This window comes from Quercus lobata, chromosome 4, assembly GCF_001633185.2.
Source record: "Quercus lobata isolate SW786 chromosome 4, ValleyOak3.0 Primary Assembly, whole genome shotgun sequence".
NCBI lineage: Eukaryota > Viridiplantae > Streptophyta > Magnoliopsida > Fagales > Fagaceae > Quercus > Quercus lobata.
The window spans coordinates 39,767,493-39,782,798 of NC_044907.1; the positions used below are offsets into that span (position 1 = coordinate 39,767,493).

Consider the following 15,306-nt stretch of genomic DNA (forward strand, 5'->3'; position numbering starts at 1 on the left):
GATTATATGCTGAAATGCTATTGTTTTATGTAGAAAATTCATTAATTTACATGAAAAAGTTAAATGTGAAATGAAACTAGTCCAATGGGAAAAGTTTTAGGTATTCCTGGAATATGGTGATATAGTGCTATCTCTTCTCACATTTATGATAAACTCCATCATAAATATAATTAATAGAATCAGCCATAAATGTGAAATGAGAGAGCATCACATTATCGTACTCTAGGAATACCTAATAATTACTCTCTTAAGTTTTAGGTATTCCTGGAATATGGTGATATAGTGCTATCTCTTCTCACATTTATGATAAACTCCATCATAAATATAATTAATAGAATCAGCCATGAATGTGAAATGAGAGAGCATTGCATTATCGTACTCTAGGAATACCTAATAATTACTCTCTTATATGGTGCATGATTATACTTTAATAACTATAATATATGGCTAACATCATAAAACCCTAATTAATCTAGCTATTGACAAAGAAAACCTAAGTTTCCTATGTTTCGTTATCACGTGTGAGAAAAACTTATGAGCTAATTACAAGACACACGTTTCTCAAAAAAAACAAATAATTACAAGACACACATTTTTATTTTTTCCTATATATTAACTACCTAATATACATGATCATTATGCATCTTTGTTGACATTGTATTTTTTATGGCCCATATTTGTATGCAAAACTCCCAAATTTTGAGCTAGTAAATCTCAAAACTTATGTATATTTGTTTACGTTAAGGTCAAGGGAAATATAAGGATATATATATTGATTAAGTTTTTTTTTTTTTGAAACTGAACCATTCATATATTGATCAAATTAACAAGCATCCCAGTACAAAGCATCTAAAGCAGGTGGAGGTGAATCCTCCATCCAAATAATGTCCTCTATTACATTTCTAGCGTGTCTGGCCAGAGAGTGAGCCACACCATTTGCATCCCGGTGTACACAGGTAAAGTGCACAGAGTGTAGCCCAGAAACCAAGCAGTGAATGTCCGCATACACGTGTCCTATTCGAGACAGCCTTGGCCATGCTCCAGCGATATTCTTCATAACAGAGGCATTGTCACCTTCAATTACCAATTCTGTGAACCCCGAGTCAATAGCCAGCTCCAGTGCTCTTCGACACGCCAGAACCTCTGCTTATTCACTGTCCACGACTTGAGGACCTTTAGCAGACAAAGACACCATGACCTCCCCACTATCATTTCGGATTACAGCCCCAACACCCGACGCATTGATGTCGTTAAACACCGCTGCATCAAAGTTTAGTTTGAAGAGGCTTTGAATTGGTGGAGACCACCTTTGTTGGTTCCTGGTAGTTAGTGGTGGAAGGGATAACTGAAGTTGCGCCTGTCTAAAGTCCTCCAAAAAATCTCTGGCTCGTTGCTCCAACCGTGATGGATCCTGTATTATACCACCATGTGTAATCACGTTGCGCTGGGACCAAATTAGCCACAGCTGCACCAGAAATAGTTCAAAGACTTCCACAGATAGCTTGCTCATCAATTCCTCAAATAGTTGCATGAGATCAGCTTGGCCATTCCCATGCTTCTGCAACTCTCTTGAACACCCAGCCCACACACCCTTCGCAACACTGCATTCCCATAAGGCGTGGAGCACAGATTCGTTCTCTCTTTGACAGAGCTCACAGGTGCCATCAGTTACAATATGTCAACGAGCTAGATTCTCACAGGTAGGGAGACTATCATGCAAAGCCCGCCATGCAAAAACCTTTATTTTGTTAGGCACATGTAACTTCCATAGGTTCCTCCATACAGCACCTCCATTCATTACCTTAGAGCACTCACCTTCATTCTTCTCTTCCCTCATAAGTTGTCTGGCTGTCTGATATCCTGACTTAACTGAGTACTCCCCATTTTTGTTGTAAAGCCAGAAAAGAACATCTTCACCATGGCTATGACTCAACGGAATGCGCAAAATAGCCGCTGCATCTTCTCTGTGAAAACTCCTTTCAACTTTTTGGCGGTCCCATACACGGCAATTCCAATCAATTAGCTCATCAACCCTCCATTCCCACTCCTCCACCATAGGTGGGTGAATCACTCTGTTAGTAGGATGGTTGGGAAGCCATTTGTCTTGTAAAACTCTTATTGCAGACCCGTTCCCCACCCTCCAACAACAGCCTTGCTTTAAGATGGGTTGAGCCGCAAGCATACTTTTCCACACATATGAACTATTTGGCACATCCCCTGCATCCAAGAAGCTACACCTAGGGAAGTATTTGGCCTTGAAGCATTTGTGAACCAGCGACTCCTCATGTTGCAGCAACCGCCATCCTTGCTTTGCTAACATTGCAAGATTAAAGTTCCGGATATCCCGGAATCCCAACCCTCCTTGTTTCTTCGATTTAGACAAAAAACTCCAACTCTTCCAATGTATTTTTCTTTCATTGCCCACTTGACCCCACCAAAAGTTTGCACACATTGAGTTAAGCTCGTCACATAGCTTCACCGGTAATTGAAACACACTCATTGTATATGTTGGAATTGATTGAGCCACTGCTTTGATAAGTACCTCCTTCCCCGCTCTTGACAACATTGTTCCTTTCCACCCTTGCAATTTTTTCCACACCCTATCTTTTAGAAAAGAGAAGGTTTGATATTTTGAGCGACCAATTAGAGTAGGCAGCCCCAAATATGTCTCAAACTTATCCACCTCCTTAACCCCCAAGCAATTTGTTATCCACTCCTTATGATCAGCCCCCAAATTGGTACTAAAGTAAATGGATGACTTCTCGAGGTTTATACATTGTCCGGACGCCGTGGCATATAATTGCAACATCTCCTTAACCACTTTCACTTCCTCTCTACTGGCTTGACAAAAGACCAAGGAGTCATCCGCAAAGAGTAAGTGCGAGATGCGAGGAGCACTCCTACATATGGACACTCCATGTATCTGCCCCTCCCCTTCCGCTCTTGCCATTAAGGATGTGAAGCCTTCTGCACATAAAAGAAACAGATAAGGAGATAATGGGTCTCCTTGTCGGAGTCCCCTAGAAGGAGTAATATTACCATAGGCTTTCCCATTGATACAAACTGAAAATGATGGAGTAGAGACACAACACATCACACGATTAATCCAAATTTCAGGAAAGCCCAGCTTCACCATTATACCTCGAAGAAAGTCCCACTCAACTCTATCATAGGCCTTACTAATGTCCAATTTCAAAGCAAGAGATCCTTTTTTACCCTTTCTTCGACAATGCATAGCATGTAAAGTTTCATAGGCAACCAATACATTATCTGTAATGAGGCGACCAGGGACAAAGGCACTTTGGGAAGGAGCAATCAACTGTGGGAGAATTAGCTTCAGCCTATTTGCAAGGACCTTAGAGATAATTTTATAGATGACATTACATAAGCTTATTGGCCTATAATCAGACATTTTCTCCGGTGATTTTATTTTAGGAATAAGGACAATATGAGTGTAATTAAGATCAGGTTCCATATATCCCGTATTCAAAAATTCTAAAACTGCATTAACCACATTGTCACCCACAATATGCCAAAATTTTTGATAAAATAGAGCATTCATACCGTCGGGTCCTGGAGCCTTTGTTGGTCCCATCTGGAACAATGCCGCTTTTATTTCTTCTGCACTATACTCCCTGGTTAGAATTGTTTGCATGTCATAAGTCACCTTGTGTGGGACTGCAGCGATGCACTCATCCAGTCTATCACATGTACCTGACTTGAACATATTCTCAAAATACTTGATGGCCACATCCGCAATATCCTCTATTTCCTCTAGCCAAATATTATCTTGGTTCCGGATCCCTTGAATAAAATTCCTACGCCGCCTTTGTGATGCTTTTGAGTGGAAATACTTAGTGTTTCTATCCCCATGTCTCAACCAAGAAATACGAGACCTCTGTGCCCAAAAAATCTCTTGTTTAAGTAAAAGATCATCTAACTCCTTGCTGACCAAGACAAACTCAGCTTTTGTTTCTTCTGTCAGTTCAGACTTGGTAAGTAATTCCACTTGTTTTTGTAGAACTTTAATCCTTTTTGTATCCGGATGTGTTTTAGCTGCCCCCCATGCTTGCAAGTCAGCCCCACACTTTGCAATTTTCCCTTTTACATCACCAAGAGTCGAGAAAGCTTCTCCATTCGAAATCCATGACTCACGGACCACGTCTTCACATTCTGCCCAAAGCAACCATGCTTCTTCGAACTTAAAGCCCTTTTTGCTCCTTAAACTTGTGCGCCTATCAGTCTTAGTCTGAAGGATAATAGGCAGATGGTCAGAGGCATGAGAAAACAAGTGTGTGACCGTGCTAGCAGTGAACTTTGAACGCCACTCCTCATTCGCCACAGCTCGGTCTAGTCGTTGCCTCGTGTTTGCATGTCCAGGACGCTTGTTATTCCAAGTGAATTGGTAGCCCAAAAATCCTAGATCAGCCAAGTTGCACCTCTCCAATGCATTCCGAAAGTCATCCATTTGAACATATGAGGGGGGCCTAGCACTCTGTTTCTCAAAGGAATGTAAGATGGCGTTGAAGTCTCCTATACAAAGCCACGGCCCATTTACAAACGTGGTAAGGTGAGATAAGAGAGCCCAAGAGTTTGCCTTATGACTATTTTTAGGCCAGCCATAAAAACAAGTCAAGTACCATTGAAAACCATCTTCCTCTACCACTGTAGCCAATATGTGATGTTCAGTAAAGTTAATGACGTCTAGTTTCACTTCCACTTTCCACAAAAGAGCCAAACCACCACCGGAGTCAGGCTTCTTGACAATGAATTTGTTAGGAAAAGGAACCTCTTTACAGTGCTTCGCAAAACCCTTTCTATCTAAACGCGTTTCCATTAGAAAACACACCATGGGAGCTTGATCCTTCACAAGTTTGCAAAGGCTTCGAACTGTCCAAGGGTTCCCAAGCCCTTGGCAGTTCCAACTTAACAGCCTCATTGTGATCGGCAAGGGTGTTCAGGCACCCCCGCCGCTGTAATGTGAATTTGATCATCTTGGACACGTCCCCGCTTCTCCACATGCATTTCCTCATCGTCCCCTGCCTCCTGCATGTTAAACTGTGATGAGTCCCTCTTCCCTAATATTTCTTTTCGTTGACATAGCTCTGCAATCCTAGGCCCACACTCCATCCTAATCACTCTAGTCCACTTGGGCCTCGCTGTGTGATTTCCCACAATGGGCCCATTTTTAGTAAGTTCACCGCCCGCATGCAACTCCCCACGTGTAGCTGGCACTTCCAGAATAGTCTCCGAATTAATAGGAGATATGTTATCCGTAACTGACGTTGTTTCTTCATTGCTTAGATTGGTAACCGCCTGAAAATTAGTACCGGTCCCTTGATCCTTGCTCTTTCCTTTTTCATCATTTACTCCTTCAGTAGGGTTTTTTGTTTGAACACCAACCGCCGCCGTCATCTTGTCTCCGCCGCTGTTCTCAGATGCAGAAAACTGACTTGGTTTTTTCTTAGACGGTGACGCATAACGGACTCCCACAGATTTCAGCCAATCCCCATATTGGCATGTCACCTCCTTTTCATTCTTCAGCACCGCATAATGGCCAGCACAGTGGCGAGTGTCATGCCCGAGAACACCACAATAGTGACAGAGCATAGGAAGCCTCTCATATTTAAACGTAACCCAAGAACGTCCTCCATCTGATCCTGCAATATAACCACCTCTTCGGAGTGGTTTAGATAATGGAAGAGAGACTTTAACTCGCATGAAAAGACTCTGTGCTTCCTGTTTTGGCCTTTTTTCAATCTCTTCCACGACTCCCATCCTGCTGCCTACTTCACTTGCTACCTTGGTAGAAAACATATCAAATGGTGCACCCCAAATCTGGACCCATAAGGACAGTGAATCAAATTTTACATTACTCGCCGTCATACCTTTCTGCCACTTGCACAACAGAAGCGCCTGATTATCAAAAGTCCAAGGGCCCCCACTCAACACCCTGTCCAAGTCAAATTCGGTTTGGAATTTGAATTGGAACAAACTTGCTCCCACTTCCAAAATCTGAACCCTGTCATCCAAGCCCCATGCTTTTCTCAGAGTATTCTGTGCCGCTCTCTTATTGAAGGGCTTACATGTAAGAAATTTCCCTATCAAACTCAGATTGCAACTCTCTATTTCATCTTTTCGACCTTCATCCGGAACTGTGATCACCTCCTCTTCTTCGGTTGTTAGCTTCATATTCTCCAGACTGTTTATCACATCTTCGGCCATGATTGTATGAAAAAAGAAAAAGAAAAGGCAAGCCCTTAAGGGAATCTAAGGGAGGGAGAACACTCGATAACGAGAGGGAGAGCTCCTACGTAGAGGAGAGCATATGTGAAAAATGACATATATATTGATTAAGTTAATTTGTCCTAATCGAATGTTGGATCGACCAGTTTCTTGAATCAAGAGCCAAAATTAGCAAATTATCCTCTTTAACCAAGCTTGAACAACAGTCAAACGAACTCGAAAAAATCACAAGACCACTAAAATCTCTCTTATCTCACTTGAATACATCTTAAAAAAAACTTTGACCAAATTTGATCAAATTTGACTATGGTTGACAAAAATTTGACAAAGAATAACCAAAAATCGGCCGACTACACATAGGCCTAGATTAGACTCAAAATGACCAAAATATAGGGAAAATATTGAAAATTGGCCAAAAACTTAACCATTTTTAAGTAAAGTGTCATAAACCTTGATAATGATTATATATCTCAATTAAACCACGATTAAATGACGCGGAAATTGTGCAAATGTGATTTCATTGGAAAGAGCACAAATAAAATGTTATTGGAAAGGACTCCCACAGTTGTCCAATAATCTCTAGATCTTAGGTTTGATTGGTGGGTTCGGTCAAATATGGGACTAGCCAACACACGTTTAAACTTTAAATCCAAAATCAAGCAAATAAAAACCGCATAACACCAAATCACACCTCACACCCAAACCAATCGGCTCCAAACCACTTGTGCTACCATACCCAAATTAGAAGGGAATAGGAGAGAAAAAAGCATTGAGAGAGAGAGAGAGAGAGGGGAGTAAAAAAAATGTTGAACAATTAAGCAGGCCATATTATTTTCAATACTTTCTATCAATGTAAATTGTGAAATGGGATGCTTGTTACAACTAAGAAAGGATTGACTTATTAAAAAAAAAAAATTCTAATTAAAGAGATAGTGACAAAGAGAGAGCAAAAGAAAAAGAAAAGCAGCTATTTTTTTTTTTTTTTTTTTTGGGTTAATATTAAGTCTTTAATTGATTTCGTAGTGAAGAAAACTTCCGCCTCTTGGAAAAGATATAAACTAACCTATAAATAAAAGAGTGTTTAATTGATTTCATAATACATTACTTAATATAACCAATAATAAGGTGTTATATTTTGTAATTTCGTCACTGTTTTATAGTTTGTCTCTGTACTTTTTGGCAGTCGATATTGCTGTTCACAGCTTCACATCCAAAACAAGGAACCGAACGGCAAAGCCAAAATTTATTCATTGCAATGTAATTTTAGTGATGGAAACCAAACACGTACACAAGCTACAACCTATTGCCAAATCACCCTGAGCTTACTCTTTCCTAAACACGTTGTTTCTTAATAATCACCCAACTATACATACTTCTACTGCCATTGGTATCATTGTTTTTCCATGACTCCAAGAGAAGTTTTAAATGAAAGTAGGTTCTGAATATTGATTGAAAACCCTCTTTTTTGTCCTTTTTTTTTCCATACATTAAAGAGGGTGAGAGAAGAGAAGTTGAACTTAGATTGTCTCCCATAAGAGCTAGGCAGACCACACGGGAATAAAATATTCTTAACGTACTTTAGCTTCTCATCTCATAGTTTATTACATATTGTTTGCACATGTGACATGTGGCCAAAATATTATTTAACAATTCTTTTTTTTTTTTTTTAACGAATATGTACTTTGAAAATTTAGTGCATCTCTAATACGTTTCTCCATATTTTTTTAATCCAAAAATCAACTCTAACTACGTACTAGCTAGTTATATATCATTGAAAATGAAAAACAATGTACCACTATAAGTCAATGAAAAAACCATGTCACGGTAACTATTATTTGTTGTTGAACTATTTCAAACTTTGAAAGAAGAGGTATAGCATGTACTCAATATATCTATTGTATAAGAGTACATAGCAATAAAATATAAGCTCTTAGACAATGATATATGAAATTAAGAACCTATGAATTTCAAAAATTGCATGATTACATAGCAACAATGAAATGAATTCTATAAAGGTAAAAGTCATTATGTAGGCCTAAATCATTTTGTTAGGTAAATATGACTAATCCACCCTGTATGTACCTCTTGTGTATGAGGGATGTATTTCATTTTGGTTCAAAGATTACTAGCGTAGAGTTTTTTTGGTTCAATAGCGTAGTATTTACAATAGAAATATGATTTAGAAATTGTTCTATATGGATCAAAGATCCGGTCTTCTTATTTTATTAAGAGAAAGTTCGAAAATAATAAGAAGAAATTTGAACATTATTCGATTTTATTAGATCATCCTTTTTTTTTTTTTTTTTTTTTTTGGTTGCTACATAGCACCGCTTATCCATAGTTTCATGCTTTCAAGGGATCGACCTCCACATACTCAGTCTATCACCCTTACTCATGACACTTGTATGCAACAATGATCCATGTGTTTTCATGCTTCACTCACCTATCTATAACTAAGACAGCTCAAACTAAGCCCATGCATTTTTATCACTCTTCATAGAACAAAAAATATGTCTATTTGTGTCACTACCTTTCTTCTCCTCTTAGCCATGGTTACCACTATCTCTTGCCTCCAAGAGTTGGAGGTGGTACAAATGGCTCATACCCAAGTTTTGCAAGCTCGAAATTGGGTCCAAGCCTTTGTGGCATTACATAAATCTAGCCAAGATTGGAATAATCATGTTGGTATGTCTCTTAGTGACTGTGCTAAGCTCTACGATGAGAGTGAGTCCCGGCTTGCTCGGTTATTCTCCGATGAGAGTTACACACATGATGATGCTCGTACGTGGCTAAGTGGTGTTTTGGCGAACCATAGGAGTTGCTTGGGTGGGTTGGGTGAGAAGGGTTTTGCTGAGGCTCATGAAGTGGTAAAAAATTTTACCATGTTATTGAGTGAAGCTCTTGCTTTGTATGGGAAGAGTGTGGGCAAGACAAAGGGTAAGTGGTATATAACTATATATAGTTGCTCTGTTTGTCTCACCTGGTGGCATGTAATATTTTAAATTGAAGGTTAAAAAAACATGATTAACATTAGGGATGTGATAAATTTTACCATATAAGACTTAATAATTCATGTGTCATCAATTGTCAAAAACAATTCAAATGTTTATTTATTATGATGTTAAAGTCTATTAATCACATTCATTATGCATATGTTGGTAAATTTTATATAAAAAAATTTTGTAATATGTACATTTAACATTGTTCTTTCCGGATTTCATAAAAATAAAAAAATAAAAAAATAAAAAAAAAACATTGTTCTTTCCGATTACATGTTGCACTTAGAAGTATCATTATTAAATACGAGTAACCTAATGGCCAAAAAAATGAGTAACTTGGGCTATTGGGGTGGATATAAAAAATGATAAACTCAACGTGAATCTGAACTAATTCTGAATAAAATTATAAAAGAAAAACTTAGGATATTATAACTTTTGGCGGATCACGTCTCATGAAACGAAGATTAATAGTTCAAATGTCTCCATCCTATCTAAACTTATATAGCGATTAAGCTTTTCACACAAATATTAATGGTATTTTTTTTTTATCCAATTATTACTTGTAAGTATGGATTTGAACCCTAGTTTTTCCTTTAAAAAAAAAAAAAAAACAAACAAACAAATAAACTATGATGCTGGACTACAAGTCTCTTAGTAATATTAATATTTTGACTTCTTGATATTCTATTCTTCCTTAATTTTTTTTTTTTTTTTTTTTTTTTGGTATTGCCACTACAATATTTTTGTTTATCAATTAATTCATTTGTTTTCTTTTCCTTTCTTTTTTTAAATGTTAAATCATTTACTAGCCCATTAAAATTCCGATTATTAGTGAGCGTTTGGTACACCTACTTAAATACATATTTTCAGTTTTTAAACAATATTACACATTTTTTCACACATCTTTTATTAACACGTATTTTCACACATATTTTCAAACACATATTTTCAATTTTTAAGTGCACATACTAAACATCCCTTTAGTCTCTAGCCTCAAACTTACCTGACTTATTTTCCACATATACAACCACTAGCCCAGTATACTTTTTATGAAAAAAAAAAGAAGACTACAGATGGGCTGGAGCCATCTGCATCATTTAGAAGAAAAACCCATACATGTAAAACAGACATGGAGACCAGTCCATCTGCACAGCCCATTGGGCAGGTCATAAACCCAAAAAATTATGGTATGGGCACGTGCACAAAAACAAAATACCAACTGTGTTTCTCTTTCTTTCTGAATAAGGTTTTTGTAAGATTGAACTTAAATATTCTTTCAATTTTGTTTTTCTAGGAAAGCCAAATGGACAAAAAATGGACCAAAATGGGGGCAATTCATTATCATGGAATCCAGCAACTTCAAAGGCCAGTTTCATAGTGGCAAAAGATGGGTCTGGCACTCACAGAACAATCAACGATGCAGTTGCTGCTCTTTCCAGAATGAGTCGCATTCGATCCCAAAGAGTGATAATCTATGTGAAATCTGAAGTTTACAATGAGAATGTGGAAATTGAAAGGAACATGAAGAATGTCATGTTGGTAGGTGATGGCATGGACAAAACAATTGTCACTAGCAACCGAAATGTCCCAGATGGTTTTACAACTTTTAACTCAGCTACATTTGGTAAGAATGATAAAAGAAAATATCATTTAGGGCATGTTTGGTAATGTTGTTTGAATAACAGTTTTCGTTGTTTAAACAAAAGAACACGTCTTTTCACAATACTTTTTCACATACATATATTTTTACAACACTTAAACAACATTACTAGAAATCTCTTACCAAACAAGCTCTTAGCTAGTTAGTGTATGTTTGGATAGTGTTAAATAGCACTTTTCAGATGCATCTCACGTTTTTCAGTGGGTTCTGTGTACTGTTCACGGGACCCGCAAATACTTTTTTAAGCAAAAATAACTTCAAAACTGGATTCTACAGCACTATTCACATATTTAAAATTTATTTTGTTACAGTATTTTTAGTTTTTAGTTTTCAATAATAAGCGGTATCCAAACACACCCTTAATATTTATAAATGTTTTTATGCTGATACGAAGGACTAGGGTGAGGATAAATTTTGCCTTAAAGAGTACCAAGAACATTTCTCTAATGCTAAAATCGGATGCAATGCTCCAAAAAAAAAAAAAACAAAAACAAAAACAAAAAAAGTTGAGATACAAATCCGGTGAGAATAATAACTGAAAAATATTAAATAATGTTGACTCTGTAATATTTCATTTGGAAATGTAATACCAAATTAAAAAGAAAAAATGAATAATATTAAACATCGATTAATAGCATAGTAAAGGAAAATTTTCTTTCAAAAAGAAATTATGAGAAAATTTTATTAATGTTATGGATATTATACATTTTATCATATAAGCAATAGATTTATGCAATAGCTTATAAATCCAAAAGAAAGAAAGTTATTAGTAATTTATTTAGAGTCCAAACTTGATAGGGATTTGGTGTAAAACTCATGTTTTACAGCATCCAATAAAAGATTATCACATCAGTTTTTTACTTAAAACTCAATACATAATCCTACCTCACATAATAACATCTTAATAAAACTCACAATTAAGTTTGATTTTCAAATCTTTCTCAAAAAAAAAAAAAAAGTTTGATTTTCAAATGTGTATTAGAATTGATTGATTGTGGTTGTACCTATTCTTTGATATGTAATATGATGATGTGGCATTTTACACCATATCCTTATAGAATTTAATCTCATCTAGTTAATATGTTTTTTTTTTTTTTTTTTGAGAATATAGAATTTAATCTCTTTAGTTAATATGTTTTTTTTTTCTTTTTTTGAGAATGAGTTAATATGTCGTTGATGTAACACTACTTACCTTCAATGAAACAATATAGGTAATATATATTTACAGTATAACTATTTTCATTTAGCCAATAGGTTCCCAATAATGAATATTTATTCACCCATCATTTTTCAACTTATCTTGTCACTTCTATCTGAATATTATAACAATTTTGTGTTTTACCAAATCATATTTGCATTGAACAGCAGGTCCCCAAAAGCAGCAAGCAGTGGCCCTAAGGGTGATGTCAGACCATGCTGTGTTCTATCGATGCAGATTCAAAGGGTACCAAGACACTCTTTTAGTGCACTCCCTAAGGCAATTTTATCGCGATTGTCACATATATGGCACAATCGATTTCATATTCGGTGATGCCTCAGTAGTCTTCCAAAACTGTGACATCTTTGTCAGGAGGCCAATGGACCACCAAGCCAACATCATAACAGCACAAGGTAGAGATGATCCATATGAAAATTCAGGAATTTCAATTCAAGGTTCACGGGTTAGGCCAGCACCTGATTTTGTTGGTGTAAAAAATTCATTTAGAACTTACTTGGGTAGGCCATGGAAAAGATATTCTAGGACTGTGTATATGAAAACAGACCTAGATGGTCTAATTGATCCAAAGGGGTGGATAGAATGGCTAGGAGACTTTGCACTTTCTACACTATTCGGGGAGTATATGAAAACAGGTGTTGGTGCCTCTACTAAAGGGAGGGTGCAATGGCTTGGTTTTCATGTGCTTAAAAATCCTCAGGAAGCTAGTCCTTTTACAATTAGTAAGTTTATCCAGGGGGAGTCATGGATTCCAATGACTGGTGTGCCAATGGGGCCTGGAATTTAAGGGTCACTTTGTCCATTTAAGATACTACTATAATGTGATAATGTGCTTTACTAGCATATTAACCACAACTACACAATTTTTATTTGTATGCATGGTAATAACTGCTCCATGTGGTCAAAAAATCAAATTATGTCTATATCTATATATATCTAAAAATTAAAACATAGCATTTAATATTGCTATACTCCAGTTAAACCACATCAGTAGTCATGTCATTACCTTTCTTATTTTTACATTTTTACCATCATTTTTAAATACTGTTAAATATATATTCCAATTGCTTTTCAACCCTATCTCCATCGTAAAGCCCATACTTATTGACCACAACTACACAATTTTTATTTGTATGCATGGTAATAATTGTTCCATGTGGTCAAAATACCTATTATATATATTATTATATATCTAAAAACTGAAACGTAGCATTTAATGTTGCTACGTTTCAATTATGCCACATCAGCAGTCATATCATTATCCTTATTATTTCTACATTTTTACCATAATTTTTAAATACTATTAAAAATATATATTCCAATTGTTTTCCAACCCTATCTCCATCGTAAAGCCCAAGCTTTAAAGTAGTCAATATATATATATATATATGTGTGTGTGTGTGTGTGTGTGTGTGTGTGTGTACCTTACGTTTATGATGTCTACCATAAAGCCCAAACCTAACCCAGTAGTCTTTAACGCCAACCCCTCTGCTTTCTAACGCCATACTCTCTCTCTTCCCTCCTTCTACTACTCTTCCTCTCCTCTGGCCCTATCTCCATCATAAAGCCAAAACTTTATAGTATTCAAGATATGTACCTTCCGTGTAATGCTCTCCACCATAAAGCCAAAACCTATCCCAAATAGTCTTTAACGCCAACCCCTTTCACATATATAAATAAATAAATATATATATATATATATATATATATATATATATTTAAAAGCTGAAGTGTAGCATTTAATATTGCTACATTCTAGTTAAACTACCTCAATAGTCATGTTATTACCCTTTTTATTTCTACATTTTTACCATAATTTTTAAATATTATTAAGGCGTAAATGCACTTTTAGTCTCTACATTTTGACTTTTTTCCATTTTGGTCCATACATTTTAATTTTACAACTTTTAGTCTCTAAACCAATTAATGCATGTTATTTTTGTCCTTTTCGTTAGTCAACCGACGAAAATAGCTAAGGTGGTTGCCGAAGAAGTTAAAATATTATAAAAAATGTCACATCACCCATGACACATCAGCATATAAATTTAAAAAATAATTTATTAATTTTAACTAAATAATAAAAATAAAAATAGAATTAAAAACTAAAATTTACATGAATTAAGATCTAAAAGTTTCTTGAACAAGAACACCAACCCAAAAATTTTAAAACCCAAAAAATTAACATAAGATCCAAACCTGAACACTGTTCTTAAACCGGCCACAACTTTTTCTTTTTTTCATCTCAAACTCAAACTCTATTCTCTTATCTCAAACTCAAACTACACGGCCACACACTATTCTCTCATCTCAACCAACCCAAAAAAAAAAAAAAATCTCAACCCAGAAAAACACATCTCAAGTAAGTTGAAACCCAGTAAACCCACCTTAAGCAAACCCAGATCTGGTGGCCTAGAGCACCTGATTGGCCTGGAGCTTCGCGACGTCGCTGGGCTCGAACGATTTGACTTTGGCGACGAGGCTAAAAGCTCCGCTGCCTCGAGCTCCAAGGAGGTAGCCGCAGTCGATGAAGAAGGTGAGGTTTTCGCTGAGATTACGGCGGCTCCGGCAAGCTTCTTCATCAAAGAGGTATTAAGGGGCGGTGGGGAGTTCGTAGATGTTGCAAACTGGGATCGAGACTTGGATCCCTTGGTACAAGTCATAGAATTGAGTCTAGGTATTATTTGGGTCGGGTTTCCGTCGGAGAAGAGCTCGTTGGTGGGGAGCATGGCCACCAGATCTGGTTTTTCTTGAGGTGGGTTTGTTGGGTTCAACTTGCTTGAGATGGGTTTTTCTAAGTTTGAGATTTTTTTGTTGAATTGATTACTTTGGGGCTTTTTAGGATTTGATGATTTTGTTAGGTTTGAGAAAATGGTGATTTTGAGATTTTTAATTTTTGGATTTTAATTTTTGGGTTTGCTAGTTTGTTATTGTGTTCTTTGTTTGTTGGATCTAAGAGCAAGGTAAAAAATTTCTTGAGATGTGTTTTTCTAGGTTGAGATTTTTTTTTTTTTTTTTTTTTTTTTTTTTTGGTTTAGGTTGGCTGTGTTGTATTTTTGGATTGATTTGGTACTTTGGGGTTTTGGGATTTGATGATTTTGCTGGGTATGAGAAAATGGTGCCTTTGAGATTTATGATTTTGTGTTTGAGCTAAAATTTTTTGGGTTTTTTGTGTGTTTGTTTCCTAA

General features: G+C 36.4%; 1 pseudogene; it reads left to right on the plus strand.

Annotated features, from left to right (window-relative positions):
• Positions 1 to 8,795: 8,795 nt before the first annotated feature.
• Positions 8,796 to 12,908, plus strand: LOC115983612 (annotated as a pseudogene).
• The last annotated feature ends 2,398 nt before the right edge of the window (positions 12,909 to 15,306 follow it).